General features: G+C 38.1%; 1 protein-coding gene across 6 annotated transcripts in view; it reads right to left on the reverse strand.

The window, feature by feature from the left end:
- The window catches only part of sema4d.L (semaphorin 4D L homeolog), a 91796-nt gene that overhangs the window by 63214 nt on the left and 5777 nt on the right, over positions 1-22805 (reverse strand). The window contains exon 1 of one of the 6 annotated variants that reach the window (XM_041564705.1): positions 9666-9688. The exons of the other annotated variants lie outside the window; for them this stretch is intronic. The gene's annotated coding sequence lies outside the window, so the exon portion shown is untranslated. Of the gene's footprint in view, positions 1-9665; positions 9689-22805 lie in introns of those variants that run through there. 6 annotated transcript variants of the gene reach the window in all.

A 22805-nucleotide genomic window follows, 5' to 3' on the forward strand; every position in this document is an offset into this window, starting at 1 on the left:
GCAAGCTCTTTTAAATGTAAAGACAATATAATATGATATAATTCCTATGACCATATTACTTCAGGCTGTAAACACAAAATAGCACCTAGGGGTATATTTATTATGTGGTGGCGGAATAATTCGGCAGACATGGCTGATGTGAAAATGGCGTAATTTTTTACGTGCTTTTTTTTTTCTGGCGGAAGTTGCTCAAAGGTCTGAAGAAATGGAAAATAGCAGTGGAAAAATCAGGCGTTCGCATGGCAGAAAATTTCACACCAAATTTCGTATAAAACAGCATAATAAAAAGGCCCCTTAGACTGTAAGTTCTTCAGTGACCTGAACAGTAGAACCAATATTACAACTTAATTGCAACTTCTTCCTTGCCTGGTCTATTAATGTATTGCTTTAAAGGAACAGTAACATGAAAAAAAAAAAAAAATGAAAGTGTTTTAAAGTAATGAAAATATCATGTAGTGTTGCCCTGCACTGGTAAACTGATCACTTCAGAAACACTACTATAGTTTATATAAACAAGCTGCCGAGTAGCAATGGCGGAAATTTAAAAAGGCTATATGGCACAGGATAAATAATGGATAACGGATAACACCATTATATTCTACAGAGCTAATCTACTATCTGCTGTGTAACCTGAACCTTTTCTCCTTTGAATGGCTGCCCCCAATGCTACACAGCAGCTTATTTATAAGTATAAACAATAGTAGTAGTGTGTTTCTGAAGCAAACATATCCGTTTTACTAGTGCAGGGCAACCCTACATTATATTTTCATTACTTTAAAACAATTAAAGTTTTTGATGTTACTGGTCCTTTAATGTATAGTGCTGTGTAAAGGCGACAGATTTATATATATAAGCCACACTCTTAATTTTCCCCAACGCTTACCTGATGCTAAGAAGAGACTTGTTCCACACAAGACCCCCCCCCTCCACTCATTGCGTGGCCTATCCTACAGGATTATGCATCTGAAAAATGTTTGTGGGAGGCAAAATACTGCAGATTCATGACACATCTTGCCAAAAAGTTTCAGTTCAGGGTAGCAATGAGTATTCTAACACATAGTTAGCTAAACATGACATACATATCATAGCCTGTCATTTCATTCCCCAACAAAACATCACATTCCAGTCACTTTTTTCCAGCCCAGATCAAATTTATTAACAAACACGTTTATTTTCAGACTACAGGTATGGGACCTGTTATCCAGAATGCTCGGGACATGGGGTTTTCCGGATAACGGATCTTTCCGTAATTTGGGTCTTCATGCCTTAAAGGAATTGTTCAGTGTAAAAATAAAAACTTGGTAAATAGATAGGCTGTGCAAAATAAATGATGTTTCTAATTTAGTTAGTTAGCCAAAAATGTAATGTATAAAGGCTGGAGTGATTTGATGTATATTATGTCAGTCTGAACACTACTTCCTGTTTTTCAGCTCTCTTGGTTTACACTGACTGGTTACCCTGGTTACCAGGCAGAAACCAATCAGAGACTTGAGGGGGGGGGCACATGGATCATATCTGTTGCTTTTGAATCTGAGCTGAATGCTGAGGATCAATTACAAACTCACTGAACAGAAATGTACCATGTGGCCCCCCTTCAAGTCGCTGACTAACTCAGAGTTATAGAGCTGAAAAGCAGGAAGTTGGATTCTGGCTGTTTTATTAGAAATCTGTTCACTCCAGACTTTATACATTACATTTTTGCCTAACTAACTCTATTAGAAACATTTTTTATTTTGCACATCCTATCTATTTACACAGTTTTTATTTTCACACTGAACTGTTCCTTTAAGTCTACTAGAAATTCATTTAAACATTAAATAAACCCAATAGGCTGGTTTTGCTTCCAATAAGGATTAATTATATCTTAGTTGGGATCAAGTACAAGCGACTGTTTTATTATTACAGAGAAAAAGGAAATCATTTTTAAAAATTTGGATTATTTGGATAAAATGGAATCTATGGGAGACAGCCATTCCATAATTCGGAGCTTTCTGGATATCGGGTTTCCGGATAAGGGATCCTATACCTGTACTAGAGTAATGTAAAGGTGCCTGAGGGCCCATGCCAATGGTAGCAATTTTAGTGGGAGCTATGTATTCACTGAAAACTATGACCCAAATCACAATGAATCTTCATGCATGTATTGTAATTTCATTTCAAGAATAATATATGAGGTACTAACAATAAACAATATGTAGGGCAGTCTGTCACAGCAATGCACACTGAATCAGTAGCAGGCCCCTGGAACAGCGCTTCCCTTTCAGCTTTATTGCAGCTAAGAGAACTGTCATCTTAAAGGAATACACGGCATTATACCAGGTAACATTGAGAAAGCATGAAATGTGCCACTAACAATTCAGTGGGGGGATTACAGTTAACCCCCTGACACAATCTGGTCAGCATTTATGCAGATATCTGAATAACCAATTCACTCTACCAAGTATAAACCCACTCCCCTATGTACAATTAGAGAAGGGTATTGGGAAACACACTGAATCTACTTAAAAATGCATTTGATTAAAAAAAACTATATATATATATATATATATATATATATATATATATATATATATATATATATATATATATATATTCGTATATTATGGCATGGTGCTTCTGCCCAATATACCAATCTAAGCATAATAAAAACAAAACTAGATTAAATCCAATTTTTACAGCACTACTAGCAGGAGGCAATAGCACCCCACCTTGGACCAACACAGTGCATCATGTGACACAGGCTTGGCACTGCATGACGATGACTAATTATTAACCAATTTCAGGTTAGCCAGCAGAAAGCATACACTCCAAGTACCAACCAGCCACAATTTGCTAATTCGCAGGTGAACCTGAAACCATTCAGTGTCATTGGGTAATGACTAAGCATGTCATATTTATAAAGTGGCAGTTAGCAGCAGAACACGCTAAAATGATGCCAGTGAAAGGGGGGTTTTATTGTGTCATGAATAATTATTTGCCATTCCATTATACACCCCTAACAATAGGAGGAATGTGCATTGAAAAGCTGCTTTTGTACTATTATTAAGGGCACATATAGCATTCAAGTGTCCAATAACATACCTCCCAACTGTACCATTTTTAGAGGGACAGTCCCTCTTTTGACAGCTCAACCCACAGTCCCTCGTTTGTACTGGAAAGTCCTGTTTTTCTCTGCACTGAACAGCCAGAAAAAGAAACAAAGTTTCTAACTTAATTTGCTTTTGGCAGAGAGCCCAGAACAGCCACAGCTGAATATAAGATACATTTGTAACAATTTCAAGATACCAAATAAGTAATTGTAACAATATAAGATAAAAGGTCCCTTGGGAAATGTTAGGCTTACAGCTTAAAGGGCAATTTACCTTCATTAGCAAGACTGTAATAACTGAAAAAAACACAAATAAAACTTTCATAAATTGCCAAATATTGTAAAATGAACATGCTTATTAGGAGGTGTGGCCACAAAATGGGTGTGGTCAAAATTGCCACGAAGGCTACAAAAAGCTATCTCACGGGTTTAAACTGTCTGTTTTAACTGTAAGGAATGCAATCAGGAAATGGAAGGCCACAGGCACAGTTGCTGTAATACCCAGGTCTGGCAGGCCAAGAAAAATACAGGAGCGGCATATGCGGAATATTGTGAGAATGGTTACAGACAACCCAAAGATCACCTCCAAATACCTGCAAGAACATCTTGCTTCAGATGGTGTATCTGTACATCGTTCTACAATTCAGTGTAATTTGCACAAAGAACAACTGTATGGCTGGGTGATGAGAAAGAAGCCCTTTCTGCACTCACGCTACAGAGTCACTTGTATGCAAAAGCTCATTGAGACAAGCCACAGTCATTTTGGAACAAAGACTGATGAGACAAAAATTTAGTTATTTGGTCATAGCAAAAAGAGCTTTGCATGGCGGAAGAAGAACACCGCATTCCAAGAAAAACACCTGCTACCTACAGTCAAATTTGGTGGAGGTTCCATCATGCTGTGGGGCTAGTTCAGGGACTGGGGCCCTTGTTAGAGTCGAGGGTCACAAGAATTCAAACCAATATCAACAAATTCTTCAGGATAATGTTCAAGCATCAGTCACAAAGTTGAAGTTACGCAGGGGGTTTATATTTTACAACAAGACAATAACCCTAAACACAAAGGCATTTATGCAGAGGAAGAAATACAATATTCTGGAATGGCCGTCACAGTACCCAGAACTGAATATTATCGAAAATCTATGGGATGATTTGAAGCAGGCTGGCCATGCTCGGCAGACATCAAATTTAACTGAACTGGAGAGATTTTGTATGGATGAATGGTCAAAAATAAAGCCATCCAGAATCCAGACACTTATCAAAGGCTATAGTAGGCGATTAGAGGCCGTTACATTTGCAAAAGGAGGCTCAACTAAGTATTGATGTTATACAGTATCTCTGTTGGGGTGCCCACATTTATGCACCTGTCTAATTTTGTTATTGCACATTTTCTATTAATCCAATAAACTTTATGTCACTGCTGAAATACTACTGTTTCCATAAGGCATGTTATGTATTAAAAGGAAGTTGCTACTTTGAAAACACAGCCAATGATAAACAAAAATTGAGAGGTTCCCAAGAACTGCTCCCACCAAATCTAGGTTCCAGTCCATACCCCAGGCCCCATGTCATATACTCTCTCATGACAACAGCAGTGCCAGAGTACTGGCTGGTATAAAATACTGGCAACACTAACGGTACCAAAATTCAATCTTGGATTAAAGGAAAACTATACCCCCAAAATGAACACTTAAGCAAAAGATAGTTTACATCATATTAAGTGGAATATTAAAGAATATTACCAAACTGGTCTATATATTTAAGTAAATCTTGCCCTTTTACATCTCTTGCCTTGAACAGCCTTTTTGTGATGGTCTGTGTGCTGCCTCAGAGATCACCTGACCAGAAATACTACAACTCTAACTGTAACAGGAAGAAGAGTTAAGTGGCTCATGTGACTTAACAAGTATAGTTTTGTTTGTATGTTTGTGTCCACATTGAATCATACGATCCCAGGGGCGGGCCTTATTTTTTTAAAATGGCAATTTTCTATTTATGAATACCCAATGGCACATACTACTAGAAAAGTATATTATTATGAAAATGGTTTATTTACGTGAAGGAGGGTTTTACATATGAACTGTTTTATGTCATATTTTTTTTTAGAGACCTACATTATTTGGGGGGTATAGTTTTCCTTTAAAGAAATAGTAACCTTTAAAAAATTAGACCTTTATTGGAGCTCCCCACAGATACAATCTGGTCCTTTCTGTGTGGGCATGTACAAGTGGTCTTTACCCAAACCACAGTAGAATGCGAGTAGCCAGGAAAAGATAAGCAACGTTCTCTGCCAAGTCTGACTAGCTGCTGATTGTATGGCACCCTACAACGCAAAGTGCAGAGAGCCTCAGGCTCTACTGAACAGTCTGGGACAGCACCCATCAGAGAATTTTTTTTTTTTATTACTATAGTACAAAAAGCACATCTATTTCCTACACTACTGGTGTGTGCTTGCTGTACACATTTGTGCATTGTAGTTGTCCTTCATTTAAAAATGTTACATATAAAATAGTAGAAAGCCTGCATGTAGAGAGACAGATTGCTGACAAATGGGGAGTGAAGAAATTGGTACAGCCTTTTTAATTGTTTACAAGTTTCTATGAGGTGAAGCTTGTATTGCATTTTTGTTTTCTTGGTACCTTCCCTTTAAGGGCTACTGCATCTATGTTAGTAATTGTTCCCGTAGTAGGAGACCATACATTTGCAGCTTAGCTTGAATTGCTGTTGCCGTAAGAAAGACACAGAAAGCACTCTCTGGGAACTGGGGAATACAAAAACTCTTTCTAGCGCTGCTGAAAAATAGAACATGATTTCTGTTGTCTTTAAGGAGTAACAAAACCTAAAATCACTAGGGGGAACAAGTTCTTAAATAAGTTTTAATCATCTCTCACACTGGACTGACTGACACTGCTTTTCTTAAAAAAAAAATAAAATAAATAAACTGGGTACTTTATGCCACATCTAAGAAAATGTTTTCAGAAGAGATTGTGGCTTAGAATAAGATATACTCCCCCCCCCCCCACATTGAGTTTAGGTTTCCTTGTTATTTAAGCCATTCAAAGGGATTTTCAAACCTGCCCAATATCTGGCTGATGATTGGCCCGGAGCCAACAAACAAATTTTACTGTGGGAATATCAAATCTGTCTGCATTAACATCAATGTGGTCCTCGTCCGATGGTTTATTCAAGCTGGGCACCTTCCACAGAGTATAAGTTGCCAATTTTCTCAACCTGCGTCTAGCTGGCCCAACTTAACAGTAAGAACGCATGAGATGCTTTGTATCCTATACTGCATCATCATTACCCTACATCAAAAAAGCAGCACTGTAAAAGAAGCACACATTAAAAAAATAGCTACACAGGTTTTTTATTGCACAAAAGCAAAAGAAAAGAATGCCACATTTCATGTATCTTAAAAAAATCTAAAGGTCATTATTACAAGGTCCTTTTATATGCCCTGTAAAATGCAGATCTCCCTTATCTTCAGACACTCCTTGATATATAGACTATACTCAGGACCAATGACCCAGTGCCAGAACTTACCTTTATATTGGCTTTTTATTGAATACTATTTAGACAGTTCTATGCAAATGGATACAGGTATGCTCAGGACCTGGGCATTTCTAGGCAACAGATCTTTCCGTAATTTGGATCTTCATACCATAACTCTACTATAAAATCATGTAAACATTAAATAAACCAAATAAGGTAGATTTGCTTCCAATATGGATTAGTTATATATTTGTTTGAATTAAGTATAAGGTACTATTTTATTATTACAGAGAAATAAAGAAAGAATTTTTAAAAATATGGAGTTTTATTATAATGAAGTCTATGGGAGACAGCCTTTCCGTAATTTGGAGCTTTCTGGATAATGGGTTTCCGGATAACCGATCCAATACCTGTATATAAAAACATTATAACTTAAAAGGAATTCCTAAAACTGCAACTAAAGAACTGCAGTGTCTACTCATTCACAGAAAATACTGGCTCATTAGGCACATGGGGTATTCTTGAGCCGTCTTCAGGAATAAAAACTGTGTGTACAAACATACAAACTCAAAAGGCCGCCAAACAAGGAAAAAGGCCCCATGGGGGCCGAAACCTCGGATTTATGTACACAATAAAAGAAGTTTGATTTTCTTCACAAAATTGAGTGCGGGTCTCGTCAATAATTTTACATGCAATACTTTGGACCCTGCACCCATTCCGGTTTCCGGATTTGAGTGCAGTTGCCACAAACAGAATATATGAAAATATATATCTATATCTCTCTCTATCTCTCTCTATCTCTCTCTATCTCTATATATCTCTATATATCTCTATATATCTATATATATATATCTATATATCTATATATATATATAGTCCGTGTGTGGAACGCACACCATAAAGTAAATAATAACCCGGGTGCCAGCCTAAATGTAAATCATAGAGTCAATGCTGAAATGATGGCACTTACAGGCAAAAATTCAAACAATCCAATGAGGTGAAACCATACGGTTTATTGTGATCGAAACGTAGGATCACAATAAACCGTATGGTTTCACCTCATTGGATTGTTTGAATTTTTGCCTGTGAGTGCCGTCATTTCAGAATTGACTGTGTGTATGTATATGTATGTATGTATGTATGTATGTATGTATGTATGTATGTATGTATGTATGTATGTATGTATGTATGTATATATATATATATATATATATATATATATATATATATATAAATTATAAGCATATGAATTCTTTTAACACTTGTTACTGACAATTGAAGTTTCGGATTTTCTTGTTCTTCCAACATTCCATTAGGCGCAGCTTTCATTTACAAATGTTCCGTCTTTGGAACAAGTGAAGACAGGATCCATGGATTTCACGCTCGCTTAACTTTCGAATCAGCAAATGGAACACAAATGCACACCTTTCCTGGAATCTCTCAGCAACTGCCCACTGAAGTAATACCATCTCCACAGGCAGGCAGGTAAGCATTAACAATAAATATTTCACTTTTACATGGCCACATGCTCCTCTAAAACAAATCTCACTGTTGCAGGTTGAACTTTAACATTGTGTGCTACTTCTAATGAGCACCATTTATGCCCAGGCTGCTCCCAGAAAGCTGTGGAATTCAACCTATAGTATTTCAAATATGACCAACAGGAGATGCCATGTTATTGTATGCAGGCACTGTCAGAGCTGAGGCTCCCTCATATTTACAGAATATTTTGACAAAATAATGCTGGCAGCACATGGACCATTGTGAAGCAAACTAGTAAACTGTCCCACAAGTCAATGTGATCACATGACATCTGGCGGCAAACATGGATAACAAGATTGGACAGAGACAATTCGTCTTTTGTTTGAGCAACCAAAAAGAAAAATACAACCCCTTCCTACACCAGGTCATCAACCAGCCACATGGTTACTTACAAACAACCAGCTAAAAACGACAGTTCTCTATAATTTGATGGGGCCTCGCTCAGAGACTATTGGATCAGTTCAATTAAAAGTCACCAGAGTAGCACACCCAATCACTCTGTATGTGGATTGCCTGCGGCCCAAAGACAACTATGCAGGGCACCTGGTCTTTGTGAATAAGAGCAGATGCACAGGAAAATATAATGTAAACAGATGTTAATATGATATCATGTGTAAGTCAGTATATTCCAACAAACTGATGACTAAAATACATGCAGACATGACATTTTTCTACAGAAGTAAGCTTGTCCTGTCTAGACACCTTTTTCCCTCTATATATCTATATATCTATATATATATATATATACACACATGTAATGGTCTTGATAAAGGTCTCAGGAACAGACCGAAATGTTGACCCATTTTAAGATGTATTTAATAAAATGAACCTTTTAAACTTAACAAAAGTTCCCAGTGTGCACCTCACTTTTTGGATTTTTGTATGCAGCATCGGATGGTAGCACCTGGGTCAGTCGTTTGGAGTAGTGGAGTGCTGAACTATTTGGAGTGTGTGTGTGTGTGTGTTTATTTTTTTTACCCTATTATTGTCATAGATAGTGTTAACACAAGCTTGAATACTATAACCAGGAAGCTGTATATGTTATTAACAGAAATAAGGTGTTGTTTATTTTCATTCAGTTGTGTATATTGTGTATTTCACTGAGGATATCTGGAAGGATGTTCTAAAACAGGTACCAGACATACTGTATCAGTCAGAGACAGGTATATACAAATTAAGTTTCTGAACAAGATGTACAGCATATAGAATCTCCAAAATAATCCCTCATGCTTCTGACATATGTATTAAATGTGTCATATATGTATGTATTCAGGTACTGTCCACCTGTCCAATGCTTCAGGAGGGATATTGTACACTACTTTGCGAATGTTTTGGCCTCCCACAGATAATATCACCGTTTGACCTGTCTGCTTGGAGTGGTAGAGGACTTGGGACTTGATAATCAAGCTAGACTGTGTTACCTCCAGCTCCTCTACTACGCCAAAAAGGCCATCCTTCTACATAAAAAACCACAACGCCTCCATCTCTCACCTTCTGGTGGAATTTGGTAAACAATTCCTTGACTAATCAGAAACAGACATACCTTGCCAGAGGATGCCCAAAGAAGTTCAAAGCCATATGGGGCCCATGGGTGTCCTTCCCCGATGCCCCCACAAACCGAAGTACAAACGTGTAATGATACAAAACACAAGAATGTTTATTGCCCTCCTCTCCCTCCTCTCTGTCTTCTTTCTTCCCCTCTACTTTTTTCTCACTGCTGTAATAAGTTAAAATGCATAAATAAAAACTTTTCAAAAATACACAACTTGCTAAGTCACTTGAACTATGTAACAGTAACATAATACATTTTGTAAGTGGCAGTATACCCCTTGTTCAATACGAGTTTGAATCATAAGGCTTGTACCGAACATACTTTTTGCCTATTGTTTTCATCACAAAAAAAAAATCAATGGGTTAATTTTTTTGAAATTATAGTTTGTATTGGTTTTAGAAAAAAATAAGGCTGATGAATGACGACAAGCAACTATTACATAGAAAATGTATATAGACACATCACAATACGCCTGTTTTGTGTTTACTAGGCGGTGGAAATTTCTTAAGCTGGACAGTGGAAACAGCGGCTCCTTCCTCTCATATATATCGGCCTACTTTACCAATCCTTTCCTCTCTATGGATTGATTACAATCTCTACTCCCCAGAATTTAAGTCCCTTTGAGTTTACATTCTGATAGACTTTACAATTTTTATAGCCATTTAGTATCCTCTTTCCTCCAAACTTGCTACTTTCCATGTTTCTTGTCCCAGCAATTTATTCTGTTCCCTGTCACTAGGAGAAGAAACTTTAAAAAGATGACCAAGAAGAGAGTCGGGAAGGGATACTGAATGGCAATATTCCAAGAAACCCACTGAAGAAAAACTAAAGTAAACAGAGTAGTAAAGAATGTTAGTCAGAGGAATGCAGGGGACAATCAAACAATGGGCCCAGAATTATTTAAACCCATATACCGTGGAATGTCTGTACTAAGTGTGGGAGCTTGCATACTGCATGCTCTGATATCTCTTCCATAAAATGCAATTAAATTGCCTCCAGTGATCAAATCATCTTGAAGATGTTAGTATACTGTACATGGCTTCATTTACGGACATACAGTGGCCAGTTTTAATCGAGAATAGTTCACTTTGAGACGACTGCAATGGTTTTCAAAAGACTAGTTCAGTATGATGTCCCTTTAATTGCTTTTTTTTTTTTTTTTTTACTAAAGCAGATGCATTTCTGTTCAAAGAATCCTCAGTCAGTTGTGCTTTCAGTTTCCTTTTGAAATATCCCCCATCCTTGTCCTTAACCTTGTGTATTCCCTTGATGTATCACTAAAGGTTTCTATTACTCAGCCCCCTCTCTTCTCTTATACTATACTTTGTAATATAAGATCCAGGCTTCAGAAAAACACAAAGTGGTTTAAGTAGTTCTTTTTAAAGAAAAGGTCTCCAGAACTGAACAAAAGATGTGTTTTTTTTTTTTGCTCAAAAAAAATTTGTTTTATTTTGTTTACCAGTTGTACAACAGATACATGCATGGTTGATAGTATTTTACAATTCAAAGTCATATGTATATAGAGTAATGCTTAGCAGTACAGGATCAGGTTCACATGCATGGAGGGTAGCATATTACAGTACAGAATTATAGGTAGGTGCATAAACAACAGTTCTGGGGACTAATAGTGTTTGGATGACAGCAAGGGACCTGTAGTTCCAGAGGGCTCTATGTAGCCCCACCCAACCCTATCTGTGGCCTAGACCTTACTAACACCGAGCAGAGCATTCTCCATTTAGTTTGGATTTTCAGTCCACCATTGCCAGATATTAATGAACTTGCCGAGGCGACCTTCCTTGGACCCTATTGCATACTCCACTGTGGCAAGGTCCGACATTGCTCTGTGCCACTCCTGTATAGTAGGGGGGGAAATGTCTTTCCAGTGTAGGTTGAGGATTCTCCTAGCTTGGAATAGGGCTTTGGTTATGAAAACTTTCTTGGGGAATTCCAGGTTAGTGTCTAGGTCCAGAGTCAGTAGGCATGACCTGGCCAAACAATAACTCCACCCGGGGGCAGCCCTTGTTAGCCAGTCACAGACATCTCCCCAATACTGTCTAATGCTCGCACATTCCCAGAGTGTATGCAACAGGGTGGCTATTTCTGTCCCGCACCTTGGACATATTGGGGATGGAAGTACCTTCATTCTGTATAATCTCTGTACAGTAAAGTATGACCTGTATATTAGGTAGAGCTGTTGTAGGTGGTGGCGAGGAGACACGGAGACCAGAAGTGGCGTGGTCAAAAGCCATTTCCATTGTTCATCAGTGATGACCCCTAGGTCTGTTTCCCAAGTCTCTCTAGTTGGGAAGGTCCTATCATTGTGTGTTTTTTCCTGCATTCGTTTATAAAGTTTAGAAACCTTACCCCTTTGGTTGTGATCCGCTAGTATGTCCATTATTGGTGAGTTTGCTAACTGAATATGTTGCTTGGAGGATTGGGATTTTAAGATAGAGCTCAGTCTGTGGTGCATTAGCCATTGTGCTTGGGGGAGGTTTCTCTCGCTCAGGAGTTCTTGGAAGGTCCTGACGTTACCTTCGGACCACACATCCTCAAGAGTGGTGAGGCCTAGATCTAACCATACCTGGGGTGGGTTAAAGGGGACTAAGCCTGGAAATACCCCGTTGCCCCATATGGGAGTCTGTGGCAAGAGGTTCGTATATCGGATTGTTGCATGGGCTAGGTGCAGGATTTTCCCCTGCAGTTTAGATAATGAGGAGACTGGGCCTCTGGGTTTTTTCACCAGGAGGGCACGCCAGGGGTGTTCTGGACATTTTGTGGCCTGGGTCCACATGTTGTAGAGAGGTGGAGAGATTTTCTGATGCAACATGGGTGAGATATGGGTAAGTTGAGCGGCTAGATAGTATAGGTGGAGGTCGGGAAAAGCCATACCTCCCTGGTCTCTCGCTCTCATCAGGTTTGTGAGGCGAAGCCTAGCTCTCGACTTGCCCCATATGAATTTGTTCAACAACGTATTGATTTTCAAAAAAGTTGCCTTAGGGATGTATACTGGGGAGTGCCATAGGGTGTACAGGAGCTTAGGTAGTATGAACATTTTTGTCAGGTGGATTTTACCTGCAGGGCCCAGTGGAAGCGAGCTCCAAGATTTACATTTGTCTTGCACCCATCCTATCAATGGGTTCACGTTGAGTGCAAAAGATGTGTTTGACAAGTTTGGGTTAAAGTCATGAAATATGGACACACATATTTACAACACTGTGATTTAGGACCAAACAAAAGGGAAAAGGGGGACGTGAAGAACATACATTATACAGAAAGCCGACTTTAAGGTGCATTCCAACCTAATCATCATCTTTCATCACTGGATAAGTGGGGGGTTTACAGTAGCGGCATAAACTGCTGTCCAGCAAGTCTAAGCTTTACGTATTTTTTCAAAGAGAAAAGTCTGATTAGCATCAGAAGTAAAGGATAAAAGCAACGATTAAAGTTAAGCTGTAAAAGGCATTTACCAAAAATAGAACTGCTTACACAAGCACATCAAACATTGACAGTTACTGTAAAGGTTTATATAGGTCAGCAAATAAAAGAGCAAGAAGCAAGAGAGAAGGATAATATAAAATATTTTTTGTATTGTAACAAACAAAATCCTTTCCTCTACAACAATGAAGACGTTTACTTAAATTTCATCTTTGCTGCCAACATACATAGTTAGTTACATCGTTAGGTTGGGTTGAAAAAAGACCAAAGTCCATCAAGTTCAACCCCTCCACATGAATCCCAGGGCATATACCTACACACACCGACTGAAACTATATATACCAATATCTATGTAAATTGTAGATTTTTGTTTCACTATAGCCTTGGATATTATGCTTGTCCCATAAATCATCCAAGCCCCTCTTAAAAGGTGTTAACAGAATCAGCCATCACATCATCATCCGGGAGGACATTCCACAACCTCACTGTCCTCACTGTGAAGAACTACCTATGCTGTTTCAAATGAAAGTTATTTTCTTCTAGTCTAAAGGGGTAGCCTCTGGTCCAACGATCCATTTTATGGAAAAAATGCCCTCTAATGTACAAGCATCTTTTCTCCAGCGAAAATAACCCCAACCTTGACAATCTACCCTCATAATTGAAATCTTCCATCCCCTTAACCAGTTTAGTTGCACATCTCTGCAAAGCTCATTTATATCCTTTTTAAGGACTGGAGCCCAAAACTGCACTGCATACACCAGATGAGGCCTTATCAGGGACCTATAAAGAGGCAAAATAATGCCTTATGGTTGGTCCTATCTAGGTTCCCCACTGGCTGACGACAACCCCCCCCCCCCAAATTACGCTATTTCTGGCAGTACGATTGCTAAAGAACAAGCTGCAGGTATAAAAATGAAGGCAAAATTTACATAGTATTGCCTAATACTTTCCAACTTCCAAACTTCTTGGAAAGATGGCCAACTGATGCACATTGGCTATCATGGCGATCACACTATCACGGTCAGAATACCAAAAACAGGATTCTGTATTAGTTATATATAAATGTATAAAGTTGCCTATTGCTTTGTGTGGAGTGCATTATTCATTTGGTAAGTATCTTTTTTTTGGAAAGGTGCAACATATTGTACAGACTACAGTCATACATCAATGCACTGCATTTAATTGTAGTAACTCGTCCAAACAAGTTTAACTAGGCCAGTGATTTTCAACTTTTTAAGACAGGAGGGATGATTGTTTGGCTTAAGGTCCCCATAGATGCAAAGATTTTTCTTTGGCGAATGACCGATTTTATCAAAATCCGACCATTCCGTCAAATTATCGTGAAATTAGTGGGAATCGAACGATTGTACATCTTACGATTTTTCGTCCAACATCTGTCAGAAAATTGATCGGCCAGGTTAAAAAAAAATGTTATCAGTCCCAGTGCAATCTATCTATGTTTGCAGGGCCAAGCAGGCAGATACCCTCAGTTTTCCTAGCAATATCGCCTGAAATGTTCTTTTTAGTTGATGGACAAATCGTACATTTAAACGATCGTTTCGAGATAATCATGGTCGCACGATAACGAAAAGATCTTTTAAAGATCTTTACATCTATGGCCAGCTTTTACCCCAGGTTTGCAGACATGAGAAATGATAATGGTACACAAATAAAAAGTCAATGGCATTCCCCGACAAGATAGAGAGACATGAGGCTGTCTCCAACTGAAAAGCCTTAACCCGGGCAACACTTGGGTTTGCCAAGCAATTTTGGGTTTACAAATATTGCTAGGTATCTAAAATTCAAGTTGCAAAATTATAGCATTCCCCAGCATAAACATGCCAGCTGTAAAAGCTTCTCCCATTCACTTGCACAGACCGGTGGAAACTTCAACTAACACTTCCGTTTCCAGTTATGTGTTTAATATATGTTCCTAAGCAAATTGGAAAGTTCAGATCCTGAATTTGCTTTAGCCATTCATGATCTCCTCTTCCAAATGCACAGCATACATCTCTTTTCTACAAACGCACCAAGAAAACAGGACATGCTACCACATACAGACAGACCAGATGAACATTAGCCTTAAACCTGGGAAGATCTCCTTACCTGAAAACAAAAAATATATAGAAACAAAGTGAGAAGAGATAAAAGTATTGGGAAACCTACCAAGCGGAATGCAGAACAAGAAGCAACACAAAACAAAAAATAGTACATAAAGGTTTTAAAGGGTAGAGCGTAAAGAAAAAGGGAAATAAGAGGAGAGGGAAAAAAAGGACCTTGTTTGTACCTGAGAAAGGGAGTTGGTTAGGTTTTAAATAACCTAAAGGTATTTTAACTGTGTGCAGTCAAAAGACTTTGTGTAGAAAAAAGGAAATATTAGAAATATTCTAAGAAGAAAAAAAAAAAAAAAAATTCCAAGGTAAGCAAGAGCATGGGGGGGGGGTAGATGTCAGATCACTGACAGGATCTGATAAATAGCATGTAGAGGACTTAAAAAACTGGTAGACTGTGAAGGCAGATGCTTTCCTCCAGAGCTGCCGGAATATTCAATTTACCACTCAGAGCTGTTGGACTCTTAGCCCCATTTAGAATCTCCTAAAAACATTCCACATATTTGTATGCAGGATAAGGGACCCATACCTGTAGAACTCTTTTCCCAAATTATTTATGATGTTGAATAATTGTTTCAAAGTACTTCCTGGTTAGATAGAGATGAATCGTGTATAACCCAGGGTGCAACTATTGCCTGGCGAGGCATTTTCATGCCTGGCGAGGCATTTTCAGGCGACTGTTGAAAAGCGCATCGCCTCGTGTGGTTAGCACAGGCATTTTTACATAGGCGCCCATACAAAACTGTCGCCTGCGCCGGTCGCGGCGACTGTAGCGGCGCTTTGTCGCCGCGACCGCAAACGCGTCGCTATCTCCCCGTGTGGACTAGCCCTAAAAGCACTCATGTTACTGCACAGGGATCTAGTTGTAACAATTATGAACAACATGATCAATTTTCCAATCTGAACACAAAGAATTTGCAATAAAACACAGATATATTTTCAGTCCCAACAGAGAGAGTTTGGAAAATTGCAGCGTGCTAAACAGGAATATTACATTTTAAATCATTTCCTTGCTGGCATAAAGGCATCCTTCCACAGCTGCTTCCTTCTGCAGCCATTATCTAATAAAATCCTCCCTCCAGCAAGTTCCATTGATTGTTCCCTTTACTGTTTTATCAGACATACACTATGAAACAGCTGTTCTGGTTTGGCACGCGGGGGTCAATTGATGGGTTTTTGAGGTTTTTTTTGCCATTCAGCTTTGCCTCTCAGCAACCTGGAATTCAGTTACTACAGACAACAACAACCAGAAACTCACACTTGTATTATTATATGGTTTTATTTCACATATATTAATATTACAGCCCTCTACCTTTTCCAGTCCCTCCTCCCCCCCAAGCGACTGATAGTTGCACTTGTTCAGTCCTTCCCTTCTGCACCAAATTGAGTGCAATAAAACACTGGTCAACAACCCAGTATATGTATAGAGAGGAATCTTTGAAGATTCCAGGACCTGTGCTTCTGACAGATCATCCCACAGACAAAATAATCAATGCATGTAGCGATCTATGTATATTGGTAAACCGATATCCAGCCATCAAGATATGTCAGAGTTCCAGGAAGTGGACCCATGTGTTTTGGAAAACAAAAAAAGTATCAAATACACATTCACCACAATAAACAATACATATTTTACTTCATATAGCTACACCCACTAGCCAACTGGTATGAAAGCAATTTTGCCCTGAGGTTTTGAACAGAGTAAAGTTTTAACTTTGACTTCAACTTAGCTGAGACTTACTCAGTAAAACTAACATTTATTAGCTACCATTCACTCTGTCTGCTGTAAATTGTTGTCTAGACTAAGCTTAATAGGACTCTCAGGGGAAGCCAAATTATTTTCCTAAGAGAAAGGTTAGACACGCTGGAAATGAGGTCATTACTATTTTATCATCTCAACTTGATTGAGCGAGAATAAAATTCAACAGGGTAAATAGACTATCATGGGCTAGAAATCCAATTTATATGGGCAAACTTGTTAATGTGAAATATATTAGTGTTGTGGCACAACTAAAAATACCATTGGGCATTAATGGGAGTCGTTGTGAAGTAAAATCAGATTTGAACTGATTTTGATTGCATCAAATCTGCTTTAAAATACAGATAATCACTGGTGTTACCCTCTAATTTACTACATTCTACACAAAAACAGGAGAGTACTCAGAGTTAATGAAAAAAGATAACTGTAGCACACCATCTTAGCGATACACCCAAGTGAATTCAGTCATGCATCACTTGTAAGAATGACTATTAGCAATACAACAGGACCAATAAATGCCCCTTATTTACTTAAAGCCTATGCAGTGCTGAATAAAGGCATAGTCAGGCAAGGGTAATACTTATTGGTGCCGGAAATAGCAGAACAGCTGTCTAGAGATATATAAACTTGATATTTTTAAGCCTAAAAATTTAAGCCAGCAAAACATGCGTGTAAATGTTGACACACAATTCCAGTTACAGAAAGATATCCGTGTAAATGGACTTTTCTTCTGCACACTGATAAATGAAAAGCACTTGAAAGGTTTAAGTACCAGTTCAGGGGGGTGGGGTTGTCGGGACACTTGAAACGTGTAATTAGATTTCCTTGCCACATGCAAGATATTCGAGCCTGCAAACCAGAGCAAATGAGTTTTGTCTTGACATTTTCAGAATCAGCTACAGACGCCACTAAAGAACCTGTAATATTTTAATGGCCCTTTATTTTCTATTTTACATTTAAATATGTAGCACCTACAAATAATAGAATTATTGGCAATAAATGTCCAATTTTATGAGGTTTTCATTCGTAGTCATGTAAAGAGCCATGAATTGACCTTTTTATCTTCATGAATAAGGCTAATAATTGAGTTGATTGTTTCTAACCTTACCAGAGTTAACTCTGTATAAACAAGCTCCTGCCCCCCTAAGCAAAAGGCACATGGGTATATAACCAAAGTTTTTGTCATCCAGGCAATGCCCAGTTTAGTGGGTAGGTAGCAAAACACATAGAAATTGATCCTCCTATCACTTGGTTAATTGCCTGGACCATAAAAAACCGAACTGTTTAGAATCAACAACAATAGGCAGAATACATTTTCAGCACAAACCCTTTTTATTGAGCTCATGTGGAATAGAGTTAAATATTGCGCCTTTAAAGCTGCAAATTATTGCTGTACACATGGGGCCAAATAAATGGCCTGACTATCTGATATTTGGTCAGGGATCAACTAAATCTCAAACAAGTTTGAAAATCTCACCAAGCCAGTACTGCAATTGGCCGTGGATTCTGTACTGTCCTTAGAGGTCTGAAGAGTCCCTTAAGGTGGCCATACACGGGCAGATTTAAGCTGCCGATTCGGGTCATTTAGACCGATTCGGCAGCTTATCTGCAAGTGTATGGGGTCCTCCGACAGGCCTCCCCAATCGATATCTGGCCAAAAATCGGCCTGATCATGATCGTGGAGGCTTGATTTTTCTGTTGGAACAAGGACCGCATCAATGAGCATCAAGGCTCAGACTTTTTGTATCCCCTTCATTGTAATGTGATCATTTGGCCATAGGGCCAAATGATCGCATTACCGCAATATCACCCACCCAAGGTGGGCCTGTCAGAGGGAAGAATTGCTTGTTTGGTGACCTAGCCAAACGAGATAATCTTACAGTGTATGACCACTTTTACTGTGACCCAATGGATGGCCTGTGAGGCAAATGATTGGAGCCGATAGACTTATCTTCTTAACAACTAGATGGCAAAATCAAAAAGATAGGCTTGTGCATACGCAAATACATTAAGGCTTTTTAATTACCTTGTGTTACTGGTCCTTTATAATGTTTATACTGTATTTATATGGTACCAACATGATAGGATGTAAATGTGTTTTCTTGTGATTGTGTGATTTTCAGGTGACATTAGCTAAATTTGATACATATTCCCTTTTATTTGTTAAAGAATCTGTGGAATACAAAGGGGTTTTTTTTGTAAAATGACTTCTATTTAAAAGAAAAAGCAGGCTACCACAGTTGTTTCGTTCTTGGTCTTAATGTCCGAATAGATGCTGCTAAAGCAAGCAGCCTGTTCCTTAAAGAAACACTACACAATAGAACCCAGACTTTATGTTTGCCAGGAAAATCTAAATTCCACAAATTAAAAAAACAAATTGCCTGTGCAGTGCCGCAAAAAATGGTGTAAATTCCAGGATAATGAATGAGACTGAAGTGGTTGCTTTAAAGTAACATAAAACAAATTAAAGTGTTTTAAAGTAACAAAAATATAATATATAACTGGTCTATAACTGGTAAAACTGCTGTGTTTGCTTCAGAAACACTACTATTGTTTATATAAATAAGCTACTTGGGGGCCATGGAGGCAGCCATTCAAAGGAGAAAAGGCTCAGGTTACACAGCAGATAGCAGATAAGCTCTGTACAACATAATGGTGTTATCGGTTATCCACTGTGTAACCTGTGCCATATAGTCTTTTATCATTTTCAGCCATTGCTATACAGCAGCCATTTTACCAGTGCAGGGCAACAATATGCAATCTTTTCATTACTTTAAAACACTTTCATTTTTTGGTGTTACTGTTCCTTTAAGAAGCAACACATGCATACGAATTTGAAGATATGCAGATAAACTGCATGGGAAGCTGGAGGGGGTGCCTACCATGCCTTCAAAGTCAACCTCTGCTAGTGGGAATCATCTGACAGATCAAAACTGCAATCTTCTCTGTGTGTGCCAGTAGCTGTGTTTTAACTACCAATAACATCTTTTTCAGCCCTGGCCCAGAGACTCTTTTTTTTTGCCGATGCTACATTTGGTTTATCTAAACAGATGCTGCCCCACAAACTCATTTTGATGCCCATGTTTGCCTACACCAGTGCTTCAAATTTCAGTTCATCATAAACTGGTTGAGACAGCCCAACTAATTCCAGAAATCTTATTTCTGAGTAATCTGAGAAAATGCCACTGGAAAATCCAGGAACCACATTATTAGTCATACTGAGATCAAGGCATTTTCCTCTCGCTACCACTATACCCGGGTGAGTGAAAGCAAAACAAAAGCTTGTTTCTCGTCATGAATGATCAAAAGCCTTTTGATGCCAATTGCAGAATATCTCAGTTAAAACACATTTTATGTCATTTTTTAACAAACTTTTAGTTTCAAATAGAATTCAAAGATATAGCTATAATATTTGTAATTTGAAAGCATGCTAGACAATAATATGCTATATTTTCTAATATGCTATTAAGACCAGAAATATAATCCAAAAAATTACAACTCTCTAGACTAGGTAAATCCATTTTCTGCAATTTGAAATTTGTGTGCTCCCAGCACTCCTTCCCCTCTAACCCTTCCGTCAACTTAATAAAGCACACACATAGGCAATTAGTATAAAACTTTTGTCTGAGATTTAAAAAAAATTCTAGGGAATATAAGAAATGTGCAGACACATGGGCAGGTTTCAGCATTTCATGGTCAAATTCAACCCAATGGACATGTAGATGCCATTTATGCCCATTACTATTCACATGGAATGGAGAAAAAGATGGTGTTATGCCAAGACTTAAATCTGATGATCTTTTCAAAATATGCTACAAATCTTTACTGTACAAAACATTTTCATAGCATTACCTAGCACACAAAGATGCACTTTGGGATTTTATTGATTTATTTTTTGCTATACCTTGGTAAACAGGTTCTATAGCCAAATCGCATCAATATCACGGAGGAGGACAGCACTTGTATTGGAAGCTATGTAACCCTTATGGAAATGTCAATCATATTGATTTGTCGTCTGAGGGAGGTCGTATCTCTCACGAGTAATAAAGTATCCAAAAATACCCTTTCATTCAGAAGAATAGGGATCACTGCATGTAAAAGAAATTCTGGCATAATAGCAGCAAAATGCCTTCTTCCACAATGTTTTGGGGGCCACAAAATGCCCAAGTAACCAAAGACAGTGTTTTCAATTTTCTTTAATACAGTTTTCTGCCAAAATATATGCAACTTTCTAACCTGATTCTGCACAGTAATTAATCAGTGCCAGTATAGACTCTAAAAATAAACATAATTTTGCTAGCAGAGTAGAATAAGTTATTAGGAAGAGATATAAGATTTAAAAAAAGCTGTTACTACTAATTTGCTCTCCACAAGATGCAGTCATTTATTGCAAGAAAGCAAGTGATGAAAAAGAGGGGGAATATTTTACATTCAGAAAATTTCAATGTTTATAAAAAGCATTTACTTTCACTGTATGTTTCTAAAAATGTTCAGTAAAAAAAGAGTCTTCCACAGAACATTAGTTCTTAAGTGACAAGACATATTAGAACCCACAAGATAAGTTTGTTCAGAAAATACATTCCTGTGTGCCACAGAAAACCTCTGAAGCATGAATGGGGCACTACAGGTCACACAGTGTTACCCACCCAGGTGTACATACCCTAAACATGCCTAGAATATGGGAATGCATATGCTAAACACTATTTCATCTTCTTCAAATAACTGGCTGTCCTGTTACAAAAAGGTGGCAATCTTTAGGGCTGTGAAAACGGTACATAAATGCTTTGACTCTAACTTCTCAGTATATGGTACCTCAAAGTCCTACTCCTTGTTTTTAATATAATAATGTGTTTCTATGTTACTTGAAAAAACACAACATACAAGGATGGACTTCACACTAGTGAAACAATTATGCACTGGGCTTTATTCGTACAGCAGAGAGTCTGAACATTTTTGCAGACTCACTAAATTGCATCCGACTGCCTGTATCTACCTTGGCCTTCACATTGGAACATTCATTCACTGCTTATGCACTGCTAGGTGTGCAACAAAATGTCAGGAACCACCACAGATCACTTCCTGTTGATAACAATATGAAATGATGCAGTGATTCCAGTCTTCTTTCCACCAATCACCATTGACATTCACAGAGAAATGTTCAAAATGTGCTTTAACTCTTTGTGATCAGTTTGAACAATGAAAGCAAATCCCTGATGCTAGAATTTCCTTGCTAGGAGAAAACTTAGCTCAAGGTTGCATGTAACCAGCAAACTTTCCTCGTGTTTGTGCATGGCCTGTTTTAAGGTAAATTTGCTTGTGAAATGCTAGATAATAAAATAAAAGTAATTTTATGAAGACACTCAAATAAGTTAATACATGAAAGGTCAAATTACTCATGCAGAATTGCTTTCATTTCATTAACAGGAAACAGCAGCTTTAAAACAAGTGTCTAAAAATGCTATATTCTGAGAAATTCAATAGCTGCATTATTTTTAGACTTTCCCTTGCAAACACAATTTTCTAGGCAACGTTAAACACACAGTAGCAAATAACTAATGTTTTTTTTCTAGCAGAGCATGTAACGACAAGCATTTCCCAATCCTTTCATGTGGTGGAGAATCCAAGAAACAGCAGAGCCCATGCAATAGACTAAGCCCAACTATATATATATATATATATATATATATATATATATATATATATATATATATATATATTTGGGCTTAGTCTATTGCAACAAGGGAAAGTTGTGCTCACCACTAATTTTTAAAACCATTAGGTGGGGGCGCAATGAGGCCGTGACCACAAAAAACATATAGACACACA

Source organism: Xenopus laevis, chromosome 1L (genome assembly GCF_017654675.1).
Source record: "Xenopus laevis strain J_2021 chromosome 1L, Xenopus_laevis_v10.1, whole genome shotgun sequence".
NCBI classification, from domain to species: Eukaryota; Metazoa; Chordata; class Amphibia; order Anura; family Pipidae; genus Xenopus; species Xenopus laevis.